The sequence below is a fragment of the Bactrocera dorsalis genome, chromosome 2 (genome assembly GCF_023373825.1).
Source record: "Bactrocera dorsalis isolate Fly_Bdor chromosome 2, ASM2337382v1, whole genome shotgun sequence".
In the NCBI taxonomy this organism is placed as follows: Eukaryota; Metazoa; Arthropoda; class Insecta; order Diptera; family Tephritidae; genus Bactrocera; species Bactrocera dorsalis.
The window spans coordinates 90,866,108-90,890,188 of NC_064304.1; the positions used below are offsets into that span (position 1 = coordinate 90,866,108).

Sequence of the window (24,081 nt, forward strand, 5' to 3'; positions counted from 1 at the left end):
AAGCTATTAAATTGGTGGCTTACGCAGACGACCTTATTGTGGTAGCAGTGGCTAAACACCTCGATGACCTTCGGAGCAAATGCAATGAGTGCATAAACGGTCTACGCCAATAGTTCTCATCAATGATTTTAGAACTGGCTGAGCAAAAGATAGAAGTCTTACTCATAAGTACTAGAAAAGTGAGGAAAAGTATATCTCTCACCATATGGGAGTGTGAGATTCATTCACAACCACAACTTTCGTATTTAGGAGTAATATAGACTCAAGGTTAGAACTTAAGGATCACCTAGAATACACTGCGGGTAAAGCGAATAAAATTCTGAATAGAAATCAAGAATGATGGCAAATAAAGACTGCATCGTTCCAGCCGACGTTTTGTACTCGCAAAAGTAATGAAATCGGTTGAGTTATATGCGCTTCCAATTTGGATCCAGGCGCAAGCCATTTAAGTATGTGCCAGACAAATAAGCACAGAGCACAGGTTGTCGACACTAAGTCTGTGTTTTCCGAATAATACAAGTATCAAAGGAAGCGGCTGAAGCAATAGCCAGTAAGATGCCCATTGACATCCAGGGTGACGGAATACGAACGAGTTTACAAATTACCAGAGCCATCTATAGGAGCCAAAAGAGAAGAGAGGTTGAAAAGCTTAACGATATGGCAGAGCAGCGGTGACAAACCTCACTCAAAGAACGGTGGACCCACATACTGATATCGGACATCCATTCCTGGATCAACAGACGACATGGGCTTCTGGATTTCCACCTAACCCAAATACTAAGTGGGAATGGTTTCTTTAGAACCTACCTGTACAGATTTCATCACGACATTAGTCCAAGTTGTCCGACGTGTTCAGAGTGTTTAGAAGACTCTGAGTATGTATTTTTTAATGCCCTCGCTTTTTAAGTACAAGGGAGAAACTTAAAAAACTACACTGGGGGGTAGTTTTACGGTGGAAAAATTTGACGACACTTATGTGCCAGTCCACTGAGAACTGGAATGCTGTCAGCGAAGCGGCAGCGTCAATCATGACAAAACTTAGACATATAGAGCATAATAGGCGTCCGTCAGTCTGTGCTATAGAGGAGACTTAATTGTCTTATCACTCCCACGAAGTAATAACCTAATCAGGTGGTTCCTTCGGAGTGTCTGGAATTTGGAGTTGGTTAGATTTAGCGGATTAAAGTTCTGTACTTCAGCTTTTTATGCTTCCTCTACTTTAAAAAAAAAAAAAAAAAAAAAAAAAAAAAAAAAAAAAAAAAAATATCTAAAAGACTAATTTATTTAAAAAAGTTGTGCTTGTTTCTGACTACCCGATACACTGCGTGGGGGATGATGAATTTTATGGTTAGTTCTATAGGTCCATAGGTATTTTTCCATGATTAGATTTATTTATATGTATATATATATGTACATATATGCAAACATGTACACGCATGTTTTTTATTGTTGTAAACAAACACAAATATTTGCGCACTGTTGTTGTTTTTTTTTGTCGCTCGGCATTGCTTTGTATACTTATAACCACGTAAACAGCTCGGTCCTTAAGTCTACAACAACTTGTTTGTTGACATTTTTTCTATTCCGTCATCTTGTATACACACATGTGTTTCTTAGTGCGATTGTATTTACACATACATGCACACACATTTATGAATTTATCTTTGCTTATACAGAGTGTCTTCATTATTTAGCCCGGCCAATGTTATTGTTATTGTTTTACTAATACATAGCCGCTGTTATTATGAAATTTGTATCTATAGCTTAGCCATTCCGCTACAAATTGCTATAAGTGAGTATGTGTGTACCCTCGTGTGTTGTCGTGTTATTGTCTTTGAGATGGTTGTCATATATTTCGCTCGTAAATAATGCGTGATATCCACTCAGGCGACGGGCTACAGCGCCAAACAACCATCTCTGAAGATTCAAAAAGCCGCAGTTGATGGCAGACAATTGAGATATTTGCTTGGATATTTTCCCACCCAACAAATTTGCGGATTTCGCTAAATATTAATGCCACTACGAAAGCTTACGCATGGAGCATATGAAGCTTGAATGTAATTTCACTTTTTATATTCTGAGTGTTTTTATACCCTGAACAAGGTATATTAAGTTTGTCAAGAAGCTTGTAACACGCAGAAGAAAACGTTGAAGACCCCAAAAAATATATACATATACATTATGTTTTGTATTCAAGGCTTGGCAACCTTAGTGGTGCAATCTGGCAACTCACAACTTTATCGTACAATTTGACGTTTTGATATACGAACTCAATTTGTGCGGTTTACAGTAACTTAAAATATTCAACACGGCCAAAAAACTTAAACACAATCACGAAGATTTTCGCACGATTATTTTTTTACAAATTTCAAAGTGGATTAACTCAGCCACAGTCCACTGATGAACTTAGTTAATTTTTGGCGATGAAGCTTCGTCAAGGACCAATGTTTCTAGATGGTATGGTGAATGCAATCAATATTGTAGATCACTCCAAGATGAATTTCTTGAAGGCCGTCAAAAATTAGTACTTGTTCCGGAAACTGTTGATGCTGTGCATAAACTGATATCGCAAGAACATAACTTGACATATCGTAAGATTGAGGCAACTATAGGCATTAGTGGGGCCAGCACACATTTAATATTGTATGAACATTCGAAAACTAGATATTTCACAACCATGCTACTGGAACAACGCGGAGCAGCAAATTCTTAGTGGAACACAACCATTTGTTTACCAGTTGTCCTTCAAAAAATCAGAAAAAACAACAGTCAAAGACGGATTCCTCTTCACCACAACAATGCGAGCTCTCACACATAAACCGAATCAAGATATTCATCTGAAAATTTTCACCTGTTCTTTTCTCAGAAGTTTTCCAACAGGCGATTAATGTTGGTTTTGAAATTCTTCGACCCAGTCTTGAGAATAGAAGAGCGTTGGTGCCGGAGATACTCTATGTTAGCTACGTTACTAGCGAATGCACTCCAGCCTTACTTAACATTAGCCTATGTGTGTCTGACACACCAGACAATTGCTTGAATTAATTTTAGGCCGTTGAAAACAGTTATTGCCAATAATTTACAAAATGAATAAATAAATAAAGCCTTTTGCTGGCATATCAAATTGAACAAAAGTGAGCAGTTTGCCCTTTCTGGGCGACATCGCCACTTTACAGGCGCTCTCGCATATAATTCCCATATTTTATTTGCATTCATATAATCAACGACACGCTTAAATGTTGCCAACGCACCTAAGTGGTACTCATTTTCATTTGTTGATCCCTGTGATTATCCTTTTTTTTCCTGCAACCGTGGCATTGCCAATAATGTTGTTGCTAGCAACACTCCTGCTGTTCACTAACTTTCAAGCCAACACACAGCAGTCGGCCGAAAACTAGAAACATTGTTAAACTTAACAAGACATATTTTGGCTAAGCCCAACAAAGGCGAGCTCAGCGTGGGCACCAACACATGTACATAAATACATACAAGTATACTATGTATTATATGGAACCAGCTGGGGGTGTGCGAAAACTGCGGTTGCCTGCTGACAACCTCAAATTTGCCTCAATTACGAAAAGCGAAGGCTATGCCCAGCAGACACACCCAAATAAGTTTATAGAAATATACATATGTGTGTGTGGACTTATGCATGAAAAATATATAAACACTCGCCTAGTCATGTATGAAAGTTTTTTCTCTTAAGGCGACTAAGAACTACAATATAAGCTGACACACACATGTATGCCTGTATTCATGTGTGTTGGTGAGATAAGAGGCGTGTATAAATATTCCACTTGACAGCATTACTGCCTGCTGCTTTGACACTAAATACTGTCGGATCACAGGCGCACTCACAGCCACAATGGTCCACACCCCTCTATGGGAACCAAAAAGCCGATTTCGAATATAAGGCAGCTGCGAAAACATCTTCAACGCCACTGTTGAAGATTCTTTATTCTATAGTTTATTTGTTATGCTTGTTGGTCACCTTTCGTTTGTTGCTTTTTGTATTCTTGGCGCTTGACCGCTTCGGAAAAATGAAGTATTGTTCGCAAATAAATATACATAAGTATATGTACATGTGTGGTAGATCAATGTATAGAACGAGCATACTAACACACATATGCTCGTATGTACCGTAATGTGCGCGTTCTTGCGCATTTCATTCATAATTGAAGATGCCTAATGCATTTTAATGAGGTTTCACGAACTACCGACACGCTGCCCGAACGCGTTTAGGCAGTTAACGGCTTTGCAAAGAGAATGTGTCGAACAATGTCTCTCTGTTGAACAATTTTAGGCTTGCAAAAACACTTTTTTTTACAATTATAGAGTATGGCATTTTTTTACAGTTCATTATAAAGTTAAATTTTATTGTATGATAAACAGCTGAGAATTGGTTAATTGCGGAGAGAAATGGAATATTGTGTTAACTTTTATAATATATAATATATATAAATAAAGGGTGTTTTTATTGGACATATGGTATTTGCTAAAGACATAGCTGTCAAATCAACTGTCAAAGTAAAAAACATGCTTGATTTCAGTACTTACATATATAATTGAGTACTTATATACTAGAACAGGCGAACGGAAGACTTCTCCTTGACCTCCATCCAAATAAAACTCAACTGTTGCTGAAATTCTAATGTAGTTGGTTGTTGAACCATATTTTTACCGTCAAATCATGTTCAGCGATCAACAATGAAAATAGGTGAATTTGCCATAATTTTGAAGAGATCAAGGTTCCTGTCATTGCTCAAGACTTCCTTAAAACAGAAGATAGAGATTAAAGTTTTTATCAATCTTCATATCAAACTCCCCCATGATGGGCTTAAAAATAGTTCATTTTACGCATTGAATCGAAGAACGAGAATGACAGAGGAAAACTAATAAGAAACTTCGGCTTTCCGTACAAAAATTTGATTTCAATTTGTATGCCAGCTTATGCTATAGTGAGCAGACATCAGTATTTCCGGCAACTGACTAGCTGTTGGGGAGGAAAGAATAGTAACAAGTAAGGAAGGGCTAAGTTCGGGTGTCACCGAACATTTTATACTCTCGCATGATAAAGTGATAATCGAGATTTCATTATCCGTCATTTACATAATTTTTTATTTTGCTGTAAAATTAATTAGAATTAAATTCCGAGAGATTTACCGATATTTTCGGTGAAAAATTAGGTTAAGTTAGGTTGGGCACTGGGTTCTTCGTGTTCGATATCAGGGACCTTGAAAAGTTATAGTCCGATCACGACAATTTTTCCACAAGGGATACCTCAGCTCAAATACCGTGTTTGTGTAAAGTTTTATTCCGCTATGATCATTGGTTTCTAATGTATATATTATACAGAGAAGGCATCAGATAGAATTCAAAATAGCGTTATATTGGAAGAAGGCGTGGTTGTGAACCGATTTCACCCATATTTCGTACATGTCATCAGGGTGTTAAGGAAATATTATATACCGAATTTCATTGAAATCGGTAGAGTAGTTCCTGAGATATGGTTTTTGGTCCATAAGTGGGCGACGCCACGCCCATTTTCAATTTCTAAAAAAAAGCCTGGGTGCAGCTTCCTTCTGCCATTTCTTCCGTAAAATTTTGTGTTTCTGACGTTTTTTGTTAGTCGGTTAACGCACTTTTAGTGATTTTCAACATAACCTTTGTATGGGAAGTGGGCGTGGTTATTATCCGATTTCTTCCATTTTTGAACTGTATATGGAGATGCTTGCAGGAAACGATTCTGTAGAGTTTGATTGACATAGCTATAGTAGTTTCCGAGATATGTACAAAAAACTTTTTAGGGGGCGGGGCCACGCCCACTTTTCCAAAAAAATTACGTGCAAATATGCCCCTCCCTAATGCGATCCTTTGTGTCAAATTTCACTTTAATATCTTTATTTATGGCTTAGTTATGACACTTTATAGGTTTTCGGTTTCCGCCATTTTGTGGGCGTGGCAGTGGGCCGATTTTGCCCATCTTCGAACTTAACCTTCTTATGGAGCCAAGAAATACGTGTACCAAGTTTCATCATGATATCTCAATTTTTACTCAAGTTACAGCTTGCACGGACAGACAGACATCCGGATTTCAACTCTACTCGTCACCCTGATCACTTTGGTATTTATAACCCTATATCTGACTCTTTTAGTTTTAGGACTTACAAACAACCGTTATGTGAACAAAACTATAATACTCTCTTTAGCAACTTTGTTGCGAGAGTATAAAAAATTTTCAGAATGATGCCTTAAAATAGAGAAACTAGTTTGCGTACATACAGGGTTTGTCCGGAAAGTAATAGGATTGATTTTCTTCCGCCACGACTGTACTTCGGAGCGTGCGTGCACCGTCTGGATTCGGTAGAGGGCATTTCTAGCTAACGAACGAGCGGCTGATCAGTTGTCTCCCAGTATGGTGCAATGCAGCGTTCGTTAGAGCAGAGGTACACGATTAAATTCTATGTGAAAATCGGTAAATCTGTGACAGAGACGTTAGATATGAAAAAGCAGGCTTACCCAGATGTTGCTTTTTCAAAAAGTGGTGTGTTTCGGTATCGCCAGGCTTTTTTGCAGGGCCAAGAAGAGGTCGTTTTGCGTGGAAGTCCTCAATAGACTCAAACGAAGGGTCAATCGGATCCGACAAGACATCGCAGCCGATTGGAAGTTGCACCACGACAACGCCCCGGCTCACACCGCCTTTCTTGTGAACAGCTACCACGCAGATGTGGCCCTCGGACTTTGTTTTGTTACCTTGCCTGAAAAGAGCTAAGCAGCATGCACCTCGCCTCTCAAGGCTATTCCGGAGAATGCCTTCCGTGACGCCTTTTATGCTTGAAAATCGCGCTGGCAGCGCTGCAACGACGCAGAAAGAGCCTATTTTTTTAATTTTTAGGGAACTGGTTCAATAAAATTTTTAAATCGACTCAATCCTATTACTTTCCGGACAAACCCTGTAGTATACAGACAGATAAATGGACAGTTCATCACGGTCATAATTTATACTTTCTACTTCGTTGCACACTTGAGGTTCTTGATTATTAAATATAACCCTTGAAAAATACTGTATGTTAAATGTTTTTTATCCATCCTCCAAAAGAGTCTCTAAAGTATTAAATACACAAAAACTTACAAAGAAAGACGCAATCAATTTGAATAAGCAAATATGTAATAAAGACTTGCATAAAATATACAAATATACACATAACTCCATACATATGTGCAAGGTAAACAATGTGAGCATTTATTTCTTAATCTTTAGCTGCCAGCAACAGAAGCACCCACTTACACATATGAAAAACTTTCTTAGCTATTGCCACAGATACGTGTACAGACAGAAGACCGCCACAGCACTCATCGCGGCTTAGGTACATATATGTGATCACAGATAAATTCAGCAAATAAGCCGGTGAATATTTAGGTGTAGAAAATACGAAACTTTTCTCTTGTGCCGTCATCTTGATACTTCCAGATAAACACCTCCGCCAAGCAGCTCACACACAGATTGCCACGGTGATAAATGTCGCGGAGAAACACATAGAAAAGACGAAGGAAAAGCGGTTGTGTGTGGGCTAAACAGTTGCTGTCTCGAGAGAATGTTGGCAATGAATTGGCGACGATTTTCTGCCAGTTTTTTTCGTTTCTTTAATTGCTTCTAATATCTTCACTGCCCGGGCGGTAAGATCCAGTTAAAAAGTGTGTTACTTTAGTGTGGGTTTAGAGGTGTGCACCAGTTGAAGTAGAAGAAAAAGAATAAGAAATGAAATTGTTTTAAGTTTATATCTCGTGTTTTCCTATGCTTTTCCGATACATGATGCAGCACAATGTTTATTTGACAAAGAAATTAGGAAAGCGCGAACTAAAAATATGTTTTAAATAATTTTGTCACTATAACTCCTTCATTCGCTGCTGCCGTTGTTTCAGAGGTAAATTTTAGGTATGTATATACCATATATGTATTTATCACAGTGCAATTAGCGTATTAATTACGAAAAATTCGAATTTTATGAACATCTCGAACATGCGAAATTTCTTTTTATCCATTGTTTTCACAATAACAAAAGCTGCTTTACTCATAATGATATACTGCAATTCATGAACTAATGATCCGATTTATAAACGCGCCATTCGAAGGCTAATGCTAACCAAAATTTTTTACAGATTTAATTCTAGTAGCGCCATTTATGCATCGAGCCGGGGACTTTTCAATTGATCTGTTAAGTTTATAAATATTCAAACAATTTCTTCTGGGTACTATCTAGCACAAAGTTAAACGCAGAAGACTTTGCTTTCTCAAATATAAAATTAAATTAACGTTTCAAAAAAACTGCAGAGTATGAAGTTTGCAAGCACAGCTCACAAACATGCCACATACCCAGTCAAGCACACATGAATACATACATACATACATATATGCAGAAGAAAAATTTGACAAAGAGTAAAGCTGTTTTATATGGGATTTTTACTGGAGTTTTTGTTTAATTTTTTGTTTACTTTTTCTGCTCCGTTAACTTTCCTACTCGCTCATTCTTGCCGCTGGGCATCTCGTAGCTGCAATTAAATTAAATGACTTCGGTGAAGTGAAGAACAGTCAAGAAGGAATACCAAACGCTGCGAGAGTGTGTGAATCTATGGTTTGCGTATATATATGTAAGTGTATGTGTAACTCAAAAAACATATGTATGTGTAGGTATTCTTTATTATTTTTTGGTGAAAAATCATAAATATGTTTTCGTTCTACCACATACTTTTAATATACGTACAAAAATATGCGTATTTGATATTGTGAACTGGGGTTATACTATATGTATACCCATTTATGTATAAGAAGCCTTTGTTTCTACTTAGTGTACCGACATGCAGTTCCCTCTGTTTTTAATTGAAATATGTGATAATAAAAATATTGCGTGGTCACATATTGTTAAGTCCCCCGTTTATTACCCAACAGCGCTACCAGAAATTTCTGTTCAAGTTTTCAAGAGTTTCTTAAGGCTCTATTGACTATTCTAACCGAAATTGTTGTATACGTTTAATCGTTCATCTATGAATTTGCAAAAAAGGGTACACTAGTTCAGCTTGGCGGGTATTTGACCAGCGCAAAAGATCAAATGTGCTCTTTTCTCACATTAAGGCTAGTACCTTCCAAGTGATTGGGGTTCTAATAGACCATAGATGATGAAGAAACTTACCGAACGTCATCTGCAGAAACTGTACGCAAGAAGATGACTAACCCTTATGTAAATAAAGGTTACAGAGTGAAAACGTTTTTAAATGCGAAACTATCTTAGACCGGAACCCAGATCTCTAAACAAGACTGTTCATGCCTTTGCATTCTTAGCTTATATTCCCTTAGTGAAATCCCTGCAAATAAAAATTTAAATTTGTACAAAAAAAAAAAACATTCCGCAACAATTCTTTGGTTTTTTACAAATATACGTAAAGCCACCCGTGAAACTCATTCACATAATCCTTGAGCAAATAATGGAAAATAGCAAACGTTTCCGTTAGCTTAGTTTGACAGCTGACAAATCAAATGAAGGGCTGCAAGAGCAAAGTGGCACAAATCACCGTTCACCACTCGCCACTCGCCAGCTGCGCCTGCAGACAGCCAACAAGCCATTCGTTGTCGGCCAGTGTAGAAGCTAACACTTGCCAGCAAACAATAACTAACTTAATATGCAACTTATTTAAGTAATTTCAGCGAGCTGCGTGTTCATTCCCGAGCAACAGACCCGCTGCTTCCAGGCAAGCTGCCTCTAGCGATTCGCTTTATTCCGTTCTTCGTTGTTACTGTATGTGTGTGTCGCTGTCGCCAAGCTTGTCATGTCAGACTGCTCTTCAGCGAATGAAAGGAATTTATTTGATTTTATTGTTATTTTGTATAAGTAAACAGTTATTTCCTTTGAATGTCGCTCAGCATTTTTCTACTCTAATTCTCCTTTATATTATTTGATTTCATTGTAGTTATTTTCGAACATCAGCACTTTGTTTTTTGTTTTTGCTTTTGTAAGAATTACACCTTTCTCTCACGCACCTCCATTGAAATGTCTCCTTTTGCAATGTTTAGCAGCATTTCGTTGTTTCACTTTGTCAAGGTGTTCGTCAAGCTGGATTAAAAAAAGAACATTCGCTCGAAAATTAAGGTTTTTACAGTCAGTTGAACTGCCATTGAAGTGTGAAATCTTGATTTACAAGTGTTTTACAGAGACGATGCTGTATCAATTTGTGTAGCACAACAATGGTTCGCTTACTTCTGTTCTGGAAATTTCAATGTGAAAGATGCACCTCGTTTTGGTCGACCTATTGTTGGAAAAGGCGATGAAATTAATGAAAATATTAACCAGGACTGTCACATAAGCAGCCACGACATCGCTAAGGAACTTAAAATTCATCATCAAACAGGTTTGAAACATTTAAAAAAAGGCTGGCTACAAAACGAAGCTCGATATTTGCGTATCACATGAATTATCTGCGAAAAATTTAATGGACCAAATTAACCTCCGAGATTCTTCGGTGAAACGAAATGAAATCGAACCATTTTTGAAGCGAATGGTAACGGTGGTGGATTAAATACGAAAATATTGTGCGAAAAAGAACATGATCTAATAGTGGTGAAGCTCAGCAAAAGGTCGCGAAGCCAGGATGACGCCTCGAAAGGTTATGCTGAGTGTTTGGTGGGATTTAAAAGAAATCATCCACTATGAGCCGTTCCAGCCTAGTCGAACGATTGATTCTACATTTTACTGTCAACAACTGATGAAATTGAAGTAAGAAATCGAAAAAACGACCAGAACTGATCAAGAGAAAGGGTTTCGTCATCCATCAGGACAACGCTAGACCACACACATCTTTGATGATTCGGCAAAAGCAGGGAGAGCTCGGCTGGGAAGTTTTGATGCATCCACCATATATCCCTGACCTTTTACCATCGGACTACCATTTGTTTCGGTTAATACAGAACTTCCTTAATGAAGTAAAGTTGTCTTCAAGAAATACCTGTGAAAATTACTTGTCACAGTTTTCGCCAAGAAACCAGAAAAGTTTTACACTGATGGAATAATGTCTTTGACAAAAAGTGGTGACCAAAAAGGTTCATACTTGGTTAATTAAAGTTTATTATAAATTGAAATAAAAATATGTTGACGTTTGATTAGAAATACGAAAAAATTTTTCGTCGCAATATTTTACCTAAATGCTGGCACGCATAACACGATTTACTGCGAACCCATGCTTAAATTTTTGTCCATCCATTTTATCTTACCGCACACACACACACGCAGCCAACTCGTGTCATCATAATTAGCTGCCTTTTAGTCTATACGCCTTAGTGTATGCTTTATTAATTCCAATATTGCTATGATATTTGGCATTTGCATGAATTTCCCATTTTGGTCAGTCCGCCAACACATCCACTTTGTACAAGATTGTCATACCGTCACCATGCTCCTGTGCGGTGCGCCGCTACCGCCTGTCAGAGTGTCTGTTCGGTTGACTGCTCGACTGCCCGCTGTTTTTGCACAGCGACACCAACGTATACTTAGCTTTGGTAATTGAATTACTTAAGTAACCGAGTTGAGCAACCGCAAGAGCGCCACTACAATATTTGCATTGACATTGGTGGCATGAAAGCTATTTAGTTTATGCACACAAACTCATTCAGACAAACACATATACATCTGTATGCATGTAAACTATGTATATCTGTATTGAAAGGCCAAAGAACGCAGTTGCATACCGTTAGATTTTAGTTTTTGTAACCTTGCGTTTAATTTTAATGTGTGTTTTTTGATTTTGCTCTTATACCAAACAAATTTAGCGTACAGTCAGCATTAGTTTAATTCATTGTAAGTTTTTCAATCATTTTTTGTTTTTTGTGGATATAAAAATTTTGGTAGATGCTTGAAAACTCATTCCAGCGGATAAAAGTATTGAATTAAAAATACTAAAATTTTTATTTACAAGCCGAATTAAAACCAAATTTTTGTTTGAGATTTTTTGTAGCTTTTATATTTTCTCTGTTTCCTATATACTATCTATAGATATTGAATTTAAGCTGCTTCCGAATTACTGTTGGATTCTGATATATACTCGTATGCCTACTTTGCCCGAGATTTCTTCACTATAACAACCGACTGGTAGTCATACACAATTATAACTTTTTTCTTTACTTTCAATGGGCAACAGATGCTGAAAACGACATGTCTTCTTGTTATATGAATTTCATGGTTTCTAAGATTTTCAGAATTTTTTTTTTCAAGAAACTATAGAAATTCATGGCTTTATATCTGACTTGCTCAAAGTGTTTTTGACAACAAACTTCAAAGAATTTAAAAAAAAAAAATAATTTTCATACAGCTTTGTATTAAAGGAAAGCCTAAGCTCCGCGTTAAGTGTATTTTGTTTTACTTAGCTCAATTTGGACCGTCAACGCTGATAAGTTTGAACTCCTTCAACGTATCTAATCACTATAGCTGGGCTGTCTTACATATCCCTTAAAAGCATCAAAGGTTTATCAGTTACATCCGAGGTTCGGTATAACATAACCATGCCTCTTACATGCAAAAAAAATCAGATTCGACAGTAAACTCAAGCAATCCTTTCTGAAAATGTTAATTTGATAGCAAGGACTATCATTCCTACAGCCTTATCAAATATACGTACGATACTTGTAAGGTTCGACGTTGTAGTTCCAGGTCATTTGAACAAATATCGTCAATATACTTTTTGTGTACCAAAATATAAATTGGTCGCCATGGAAGATTAAGTAAAATATAAAAGTTTTCTGAGGCTTTGGAAGAATAACACTATGAGGACCGTTTTCTAAATGTCTGGTTAGCAGCAATCTGTCAGTTAAGCTCTGCGAAAGAAGGAGTTTTGGTTAAGTTAACAAGAACTTAACAGACAGATGGCTACTAATCAGACAATGAGACATAAGCAATGACTCTTCAAAGGAATGCGCACAAAAAAAAATGTTCACATGGAAATACACGTAGTTTGAACATTTATAAATGTAAACTCGATATTCATATATTTTTCATATTACTGCATCATCACATCATTTTTACAGAAATATTGTTAGCGTAAGATTTGTCAGCAACGAAATCCTACATTCCCGAATTGGTTTTGTGCAAAACACTTGAAAGTCTAGACAAGTCTCATAACGACAACGCTGAAAAACTAAAATTGGCAAAATCGTCACACTTTGTATTCACAAAAAAAAAACAGAAAGGGTAGAAAACAGAGATTTGAATATCCTATTATAGCTAGAAAAGTATTGAGCTAAATATGTGGAACGACATTCTCGACTATAGGCGAGAGATGTCGATGAATATCCGACTTGCTCAAAACTCAGGCCAATTGAGACTTACTGAGCCATTATTAAAGCAACAATATTAAAGACCCAATAGCCTGTAAAAAATTAAAGACTTCCTTTAAATAAAGGACGAAACGTAACCGAAGTCATAGCTTAAGAGAAATATTATTCCAAAATTGTGATTATTCAACTATAACAAAGCAAACTAAAGGTTAGTTTGGAATGTATACAAAGCCTTATTTGCCATCTAATTTTTTTTATAATGTTTAGCGAATTACCTGTTTTTCTGCTCCTCAGCGAAGCACAGCAATATTTTAGTGCGATAGCATTCCTTTTAAACTACTTTATAATCCACAAATTCCTCGGTAATAAGAATATAAACAGCCAATTGAAATCAGCGCTCATCTCTTACGTCAAATGTGAAGTATACTATTTAAATTTGGACGCAGTTAGCACGCATCAGTCAGCAAATTCACACGCTACTCTGATTGTAGTTGCGCTTATATAGCACGCAATGTTGCGTATACGCCCCGCAATACACACAGCGCACTGGCACAAACACACCGCCAGCAGGTTTTGCGGCGTTCCTACGCCGATTAGCGCCTTAAAAACACATACACACATACACACACAAAAGGGGAACAATAGTGATTTGTAAGCAATCTATGTTGCTGCGCCGCACAATCTGCTCGTTTTATTTATTTTCCTTTCGTTTTGCTCAAATACTACAAAATTCAAATTCACTATGAAACCGCCGCGTAAGCACTTTTGCACTATGAAATTTTGTTAAGCCCACTTACAGGGCGTGTGGACACAGGGGTGCGCACAGTGCTTCCAAACAAACAACATAATAGAAATTTTTGCAAAAACAAATTCACAAATTGCCAGCTTGTCTGCTTGTCTGCTTGTCTGCTGAAAGCAAAAATTCCTTTAGGCGCGCGTTGTCACCTCCGCGTAGGCAACCGGACGCTATGAAATTAACTCGGGAACTGAATTCAAAACGTACGAATGTTATGCACTTCATTTATATGGCGGAGCCGAAATAAGTTCCACAAGCATGTTGGAGTAGAGCTTCGCAACACCTCCTGTGCTTTTGCGCTCACACACAGAGAGCTTTCACTACTTTCACTGAAGCGCAGCGCAAAAGTGAGAGTTCAACATCGTGTTGTTGTTTTTTTTTATTGAATAGTACTCTCGCCAACAACATATTTGTGTATGTGTCTGTGTGCAGTTGTGTTTAGCAGCGTGATTTTGTTATTATTTGGCAAATAAATACACAGAGGGCCATTGGTATGCTCCATTGTAATCAGCTGATTTTTGTTTTCATCCTCAATTTGCTTAGCAGAAGAGTAGAAGTGCAAGAACTACTAAACAAGCTAATGGAGAAGAAGCATAGCAACAACAATTGCAATGCTGAGGCAGATTGTGTGAACTGCTGACTCTGTCCTTTAGGCTTTTCGCTTATGCGTGTTGCTATTTGTAACTTTGATTTCGCGCGCATTATTGCTGCTATTGTTGTGCTTCACAGTTACCGTTTCAAAGTTAGTTGGAGGTGTTGTGACACCGCTGCAGTATGCTACATACATATTTATTTCACTGCATGTCTGACTGCGGTCTCTTATCAACTGCAGTCATTTCGAAAATGTTGATTACTGATCATTTTTTTCGAGCAAGCAAACAGTGGTCGCCTATTTACTAGGCCGTTTTGTGTAATTAGAGATTATTTTTGAATTTATCGCCGTGTTTGGAACGTATTTTAAAGCAAGTGACAATTGGTATCAAAAAGTTGGAAGTTCGCATGTTAATGAAAAGTCCATTTCTCTTTAATACATTATTTCAATGTATAGTACAGATGCATATCCCCAAAGAAGTGGTTTGATGTGTGCTGCTGGAGTGGAAAAAATCAATTCTTTTTTTACCAAATCTACTGAGCTGCTGAATATGGCTTAACTTAGTGACCACTTGGAAGCACTAGGTACTTAAAGACGGCCTACATGCGGTCGCCTTCCTTATGAACTCACCAACAAACCATACAAATATCACAAAAATATGAATTTGACCGATGTAAGATGTTGTCATTAGTTTGAGTGAAGCAACCTTTGTGATTGTGAAAAAAATTTACAAAAAGGAATTACGCATGATAAAATATTGCTTTTTGAAGGAAAAAATACAGTTGGAACAAAAACTTGGCTTGATGACAGTTTCCAGACACTACCCCAGGAAACTTAAACATCAAGATTTCGTATGCTAAGTTTAGACGTGGTGAAATGAGCACGATGAAGACGGTGAACGCAGTGGACGCCTAAAAGAGGTGGTTACCGACAAAACCATCAAAAAAGTTCACAAAATAACTTTGGATGACCTAAAAGGGAAGTTGCTTGAGAAAGCAGGCACTCTGAAAATATCAACTAAAGGTGTACATCATATTACTAATGAACATTTATGTAGAATACTCTGTGTCTGCAAGAGTTCACTTTAGACCAAAAACAACGACAAGGCAATGATTCGAAGCGTAATAAACTGGAGTTTTGCATGGATATGTGACAATGGATGAAACATGACTACATCATTTCTCGCCGAAGACCAATCGACAGTCATCCGAGTAGACTGCACATGATGAAGCCGCTCCAAAGAGAGGAAAAACTCATCAGTCGGCTTACAAGGTTATGGCGTCTGTATTTTTTTTTATTTTATTTTATATTATTATAATTTTTACCGACCTTGAAAAGGAAAATACCATCAACATGGACTATTACATAACGTTATTGCATCTCTAGAAAGACTACATCGCCGAAAAATGGCCGCATTTGAAGAAAATTAAAATGCTGTTTCACCAAGACAATGTACGTGCCAAAAGTCAGTAAAAACGATGGTAAAATTCATGAATTGGACTTCAAATTTCTGCCACATTGATTGTATTCTCCATATCAGGTTTCCTGTCATATCTCAAAGTGTGCTCGCTATGAAGAAATTTATGTTGACTGAAGAACTGATGACGAAATTAAGGCCAATTTTGAAGCACAGGACAAATCGTACTACTAAAATGGTATCTAGGGTAGCTATAATCAGTAGACATATATGTATATCATATCACCGAAACAACTAAATGAATTTATTTGAAATGGAATTGAAGATGGGCGGAAAGAGGGAAGTTTGGCTTTAAGCATGATCACATTTTTGAGCTGCTACCTGATTGGTGTGAAAGTAGAAAGTAAATGTCGAAATGAAGGTTATATAAAATTATAGCTAATCAACAAATACAGTATGTATTTCAACTCAAACCAAATATACCAAAACAAAAAATAAAAAAATAAATTTCCGCCTCTCATAATATTGAAATTCGATAGATATATATTATCACCAACTTTATTCTATTTTTATTCGGGCCTAAAGTTCTTTTAAATTTAAAAATGACAAAATAGTTCTATCTACTCCGAAGATTTTCAGAAATGCTCGAAAATTATGGCAACAAATTAATATTAAAAGTCAGTTTTTTGTATTTACAAAAGCATAAAAATTATATTAAAATAAAAAACTGCAGTAAAGTTGTCTTGCCAAAAGTGATATATTGGTCCGATTAAGTACATACCATAGCTTTGAGAGATTTACTACCGTTACATTAGTAAACAAAATAAGATCTCTTTGGATTTATAAAGTGAAACAACCACTCGTTAACCCAACGGCTGCAAAATTCTTCCACTAGTACAGCACTTTCCTACAACTGACATCTAACTACAAATACACAAATGCTCGACAGCTACCTAATTGACAGTTTGTCATCACCTCGAACGCTCAAAACCCATTAAATAAGCTTAACCGCTGGCGGCTCTTATCATCCACTACGCTTTGTTTGTGTGTGTGCATGTTAACTCTATTACATACACGAGCTGGAATTGCCAAGATGCATACTTAGAGAAGTATACATATGAGTATTAATGAGTTTAACACATTGCTGTTCTCGTATAATACAGTTAGAAACCAATTTTCAGTTGTCGCATAGTTAAATTGTCACATCCTGCGTTCGTAAAGCTAAGCACATGAGTTTAACTCAACTAACAGATTGCGCTCTTGGCGACTGGCACTGAAGTCGGCAGTCATGTAGCCTTTTACTGAACAGTTCACATTTGTATATTTTTCTAGCCGAATGTTTGCTTATAACTGAAATTAAATAGTATTATAATTTTAACTGATTAAAGCATAAATATATTATAAGACTTTTTTGTTCTGTTCTGTTTAACTAATTCTTTGAAATCTTCGGCATAAATCGCAATTTTAAAATTTTTTAAATAAAAATTCTATAGTAATTTTCCTTGTTCAACATAGATCTTAAATATTTTACTGTAAAGTATTATAATAGTTGTTTTAGATTTGCATGCCACGCTAAAATACTCAAAGCACCCTTTTGGAATACTATTCAAATGGAGGGCTTACCATATATTACATAATATAAATTATTATATTATTGTGTTATATATACATATATTTACAAATTTTATACAGTCTTACCAACCTTACCTATTGAGTTTTGCTTACTTTCACTATAAACAACAGCAATCATACGATCCTGTTATCATAATCGGCGTACCAGCATATAGCATTGGCACCTGGGCGTATACGTAACATTGATTATATGAAGAGGGAACACACATCAACCATTTACAAAACACAAGTTGATGTTCAAGTTCATAATTAAGCCAGAAAAGTATAAATTTTTGAAAATAAACATATGTCAAAATTCCTTTAAGGAAGCATTTTCTGTTAAATAATAATTCTTAAAAATACATTAAGAAAATAATAAAATATTGTTGGCCAAATGTTTTCACCTGTACATTTTGATATTCATGATTTCAATTCAATATTAATGGAATGTTGTGTAATATGGCTTTTCACCATACTTAAAAAGTTACGAATGGAAGTTCACTAAGCTTTTAAAATAATGTAAGCACCAGAGCTTAAAGCTATGCAGGCAGATGTCATTTAAGATTTTTCTTAGTCTATCTTGAAACACATTATAACTTTCAGTTCATAACTACAAGCTTTTGCAATTCTAAAGCAAAAAGCTCTTAGCATCATATGTATTTGAAAGCTTCTCATAAGATTCGCTTAATACTCGACAATTTATGTACATAGTTTTACTATACAGTTAGTTGTGTATTATCTATTTAAAACGCTGTGCTGCAAGACAAATGAGTGAATTTTGGGATTTATAAATAATTTTTAATAGATAAAATTATCTTCTTTTATGTCAATGAGCACAAGGGACATCTGGCGAAGTTTTTTCGCATGTGCAATTTCCTTACATTGCTAATGGAACACATACTCATGTACCGGAATATAATTTGACTTTAATTTAAAAAGCAATCAGCTCAGAATCGGAATCAGAAATCTAAATGAAATGATTATTTTCGTGTTAGTCTTATTTTAGTTAGAAAATTATAATTTTTATTGCTTCTTTTTACAAAATTCGACGCCTCATTGCATGGTGCACATACTTTATATATACATATGTTAAACCCATGCATATATATTAGTCACATAAATATTATTCCAGGTATGAAAGAACTATTTATTACAACTGACCTTCTAATAAATAATAAAACCATTTCGCGCTGTTTGAAAAGGTAGATCTGATGCATTCGAACCCATCAAAGCACCGTGCGTGGAAATTAATACAAAGTTCGGTTTTTCATTCTCGTACTACTCTGGTACCGGAGTCACGCACAAATGTGAAAGTATTTTTATACGCGTAAACCTTTATATTTCATGAACAATATAAATGCAAATTAAGCAAAACTGAGTAAGAAAAATGTTTATTTGTTTTATTTTATATTATCTTTTTAAATTTAAATGGATGTACATATATGTATATTAGTAAGCCACACTAATTTTTATTACAAAAGCTTTCTTGTTGTCATCCCAGCAAATGCGAGGAGTAGATTCCATTAAATGCAAAATTCGACTTCAGCGGTTGTGAGGAAAAAATTTTAATAAAAATTGCTAACCTATAATTCTGTCTTTCACACGTTTCTAAAGCGTCGCCCTCCAGTAAAGCAAGCGCTGTGGCTTGAAAGCCTTAAAAGACACGATTATTTTGTTCGCTAAACAAAAGGCAACCAAGTCACTGTGACAACACCAACAAGTACACATGTATATACATACATACGCATATATATATTGAAATTATCAACGAACAATAGCAAGCCGTTGACGAGGAGGAATAAAAGCTGTGTTGGCGTTAAACCGGAGTGTTGACTGTGGTTGCTGTTAGTAATGTTGGCGCGATTGTTATTGTCTCATTGTTTAACAAAGGAAGCCTATCTGCCACCTACCACACACAGGCTCAGGTAAAACACGCCTTTAAGGGAGAAGAGAATTTCAAAGCGCAGCTGCCGGCTGATGGGTAAGGGCACTTTTAGTTGCTGTTGGCTGATTACTTTCGTAATTTGTTCGAAAAAATTCACTGGCCTTAAAGAAGTGTATGCATGCTTGTATATATTTTATGTACTTACAAAAATTACGTTAAGACCAAAGAAATAAAAGACAAAAAGAAATAGCACAAATAACTTTCGCTTTATGTGCTTTTCGCTCCTTTGTTTGCTTTGTGCCTGTAAAAAACGTCATTGAGTTAAAGAGTGTTGCAGCTTAATTTTAATTGCTTTCAATTTGTTTATTGTCGATTTTTTGCAGCATTGAATTTGACTTAATTTGTTTTTTGTACACCTGTTTTATAAAAAAGGTAGTTATTTGCTTTTAGAATATTTTTCCCGAAAACAATACCATTATTAATAGCGGCTGGCTTCACCTCTACATATTTTGTTAACTCTCCCTACAATCGCTAACCTTTATATTCGCTTTAAGGGTTGCCATTGCTCATTCGACACTTATATATCCAAGCTTCCTTACGACCCTTGATAAAATGAAGTATAATGATTATAAATTTTGGTTTCTAGGTGACAAATGACCCTTATCAAAATGAAACAAAATTTTAAACAAAGCATTATTAAAGACCCTGCCGTCAACTATCGAGCATAAATGTGCTTGCTATAATAAACATTTTCAAAAATATCTTCGAATTTTGAAAGCTTTCAGGAATATGTTTGAATAAAAGTGTAATTTGTGTTTTAAGTCCAGTTTATACTTAATATCCAGTTAGGAGACAATGGTAACCACATAACGAACTTTACAAGAAAGACGAGCGAACATATAAGAACAAAAAGGTATTACATTATTCTTGTATATTCCGATCGTTCAATTTATATGGTAGCTATATGCTATAGTTAACCGATTTGAACAATTTCTTCGGAGATTACATTGTTGCCTTAGAAAATAATATCTACTAAATTTCGTGAATATATCTTGTCAAATGCAAAAGTTTTTTAAACCAGCACTAGATTCTGATCGTTCAGTTTGTATGGCAGCTATATGCTATTAGAAAATGACCTGTGCCGTCTTTCGTGAATATATCTTGTCAAATGTGAAAGTTTTCCATACAAGAAAAACTTGAATCCGATCGTTCAGTTTGTATGGCAGCTATATGTTATAGTGGTCCGATATCGGCAGTTCTGACAAGTGAGCAGCTTCTTGAAGAGAAAATGGCGTTTGCAAAATTTCAAAACGATATCTTAAAAACTGCGGGACTAGGTCGTATATATACAGACAGACGGACTGACAGACAGACGGACATGACTACATAGACTCAGCTCAACATACTGATCATTTATTTATATAATGCCATTTTCGTGGAAAAATCAGGTTTAGAGCCCTGTACTACCTCGCCAGTGTGAGTTTCGACTTTGTCGAGTAGAGTAGTCAATTCTGAGGAATACTTGTATATGTCTAAAGTCAAAGCGATGCCATAAAATGCCTCTCAGCTATAGAAATTTAAAGATAAAATATCACGATTTTCGTGTATTTTCGATGGAAAATTTTTACATGCCTTGGTCGTGTCCTTAATGTTAATATTGAGGGCACAAATTTTCAGAGAATTTTGTAGGATATTGCCAAGAAAATTTTGTGAGGTGATTGAACAAATGAATAATTAAATATTACCATACCATTCATTATAACATCTCCAACGTTTCCTTCTTGGTGTTACAACAGCAGAAGAAGAAAAATCTGTAGAGATCAATGTCTTCAACAAGCTCTCCTATTGACTCCCACATCAAAAGTGTACAAGATCCAACTTACCACAGAAATTCAAGTTTACATCTTCAATGCGAAAAATAATGCCTAACACATAACTAGTTCATTACTGCTTTTCACCGCAACTCCTCGCCATCTTCATAAAACATTAGAGAAACCAAGCCACATAACTTTCTAAAAGCTGTTGTTTTCAGATTGATGAACTTCGCTAATTTGTGTAAGAACAGTTTGTTGTTGCTAATTAATTTGGATTTGTTATTGATGGTCGTTGAGTCGTGCACCTATTGCCTTTTTTCTTTAGCATTTATATGCGAGCACAACAATTATTGTTGGTAATTGGAAAAGTTTTTATAATAATCGACCAGATTGTGTCGCACATTTGTTGGCCTTTGACCTTTCTTCGTTCTGTCGATTCGTTAAATCTTTGACAACACAGTAGTTAAAGCAAAATGCGTAGTTTTCCGTTAATAACAGTTTTCCGTTAATTATTTCAAAGTTATCTCAATTAAAGAGTGTTGACAATTGGTATTGTAAACGTGTCTGACGTCAATTCATCACATTTCTATTAAAAAATATGTTTAGTACCAGCTTATTAGAGAGAGCCATAAAAAACTAAAATCATATGGTCTACTCGTATTGTAACCATTGCCAGTAAATTTTAAATTTTCTTCAGCTCTAAAGCTATTTTATTGAAATTAGTTTGAATTTGTAAACCTAAAGTTGGTAAGCTCTTTTGATTTCAACTTAACACCAACAAGGGCGTTCGCCATGGACTGGAACAGGTGGTAATCACTTGACGCTATGTCCGGGCTATAAAACTTCCCATCCGAGCTCCCGTAGCTTCTTAGTCTGTCCTGTGTGGTCTGGCGTTGTCCTGGTGTAACACAACACACTTTCTGTTTGCCAATTCCGGAAGCTTCTGGTCGATCGCCTGCTTCAAGCGGTCCAGTTGTACGCAGTAGATAGTCGAATTAAGCGTCTGGCCATATGGGAGCAGCTCATAGTGGATGATTCCCTTTCAATTCCACCAAACTCACAGCAAAACTTTCCTAGCCGCCAATCCCGGCTTGGCCACTGTTTGGGACCATTCATCGGCCTTCGACCACAACCGTTTTTGCTTGATATTGTTGTACGTGATCCTTTTTTGTCGCCAGTTTCCATCCGCTTCAAAAATGGGTCAAGTTCGTTCCGTTTCAGCAGCATATCGCAGGCGTTGATTCGGTCCAGAAGGTTTTTTTCCGTCAAATCATGTGGCACCTAAACATTAAGGTCTTTTGTGTATCCAACGTTTTACAGATGGTTTAAAATGGCTTGGTGACTAACTCCCATCTTCGGGGCGATGTCAAGAGATGCCACACGCTGATCTAACTTGATGTTTCCATGATTTGATCGGTATTCGTCGTCACAGGTCTTTCGCCGGCCGGCTTAACCATGGTGTCGTTTTCACCCGCTCTGTATCGTCGAAACCATTCCTCCGCAGTTCGAAGTGATAGAGTACCATCCCCCAAAACAACATTAATCTTACGGAACATTTCTCTAGCGGATTTGGCTTTATCGATAGAACATTTTAAAATAGCGCGAATTTCGGCATTAGTGAACTCCATATTTACACGTCTATAACTGTTGAACGCAATATCCAAACTAATCATGCATAGCTTCGTTTTGTAGGTTATGTCAAAACCTTTCAAAGATGTATAGTATTGCCAGATAGTGCATTCTACATAGCCGCGAAATTCAAAAGACAAAAAGGAGGAAGGGAAATATTTGATAACCTAATGATTTATGGGAAATATCTGCTTAAAAAAATCACACAATTATTTGTGCGTCATTTTAAAGAGAAAAGAAATTGTGGTCACGTGATTTAATGCCTTGCAGAAGTAATTCTTCTCACCATTTTTGCCAATTAACTCAATAAATAACAAATGATTTGAAAACTACTAACAGTTTATTACTTATTTGGAGAATAATTGGAACATGAAACAAATCTAACAATCATTTGATACAAATTAGGCAGAAATTGCAACGCCAATCATCGGGCATGGATTTCAGAAGTATAAGCGACTTACAGACATTCATACCCATATAAAAGAGACAATATGCTAATAATATTTGGCACATGTCTATATCCCTATATTTGCTTATTACCTGCCTTCAGGCCCAAAACTTGTACTAATTAAGACCAACAAGTGTCTAATGCCTAGGCGAGCATATGCAAATCTGCCAATGGCAAATATCACATGTTGCACATAATTGGATTTTGCAGTAATATGATATCCTCATTTAGCGTTAGTATAGGAAATAGCCTACGGAAGTGACTACTCGAACAACAAGTAGTATAATTACCTAAAACTGAAACAATGAAATAAGGAAAGTCAAGTAAGAGGCAATACCACTTTGATGAAATTGATAAATTATACGCAAATTTAGCAAATTCAACAACAGAAAAAGAGCAGAGCCCTGCATTTTAGGGAGCAAAGGAGTAACGAACCGAAGAACGCAGATTGTGGATCAAAATAACCAAAGCGTGTTGGTTGAAAATAAGCAATTATTGGCCCTTGTTTGCATGTCAAACCCATGTCTCATCACCAGTCATAATGCTCTTCATGAATGTGGAATCGGAATTCGCACGA

General features: G+C 36.3%; 1 protein-coding gene across 1 annotated transcript in view; it reads right to left on the reverse strand.

The window, feature by feature from the left end:
* Positions 1-14,282, reverse strand: part of LOC105230331 (uncharacterized) — a 104,318-nt gene extending 90,036 nt beyond the window's left edge. Inside the window, exon 1 of the mRNA XM_029551969.2 lies at positions 13,588-14,282. The gene's annotated coding sequence lies outside the window, so the exon portion shown is untranslated. The remainder of the gene's footprint in view (positions 1-13,587) is intronic.
* Positions 14,283-24,081: the final 9,799 nt, after the last annotated feature.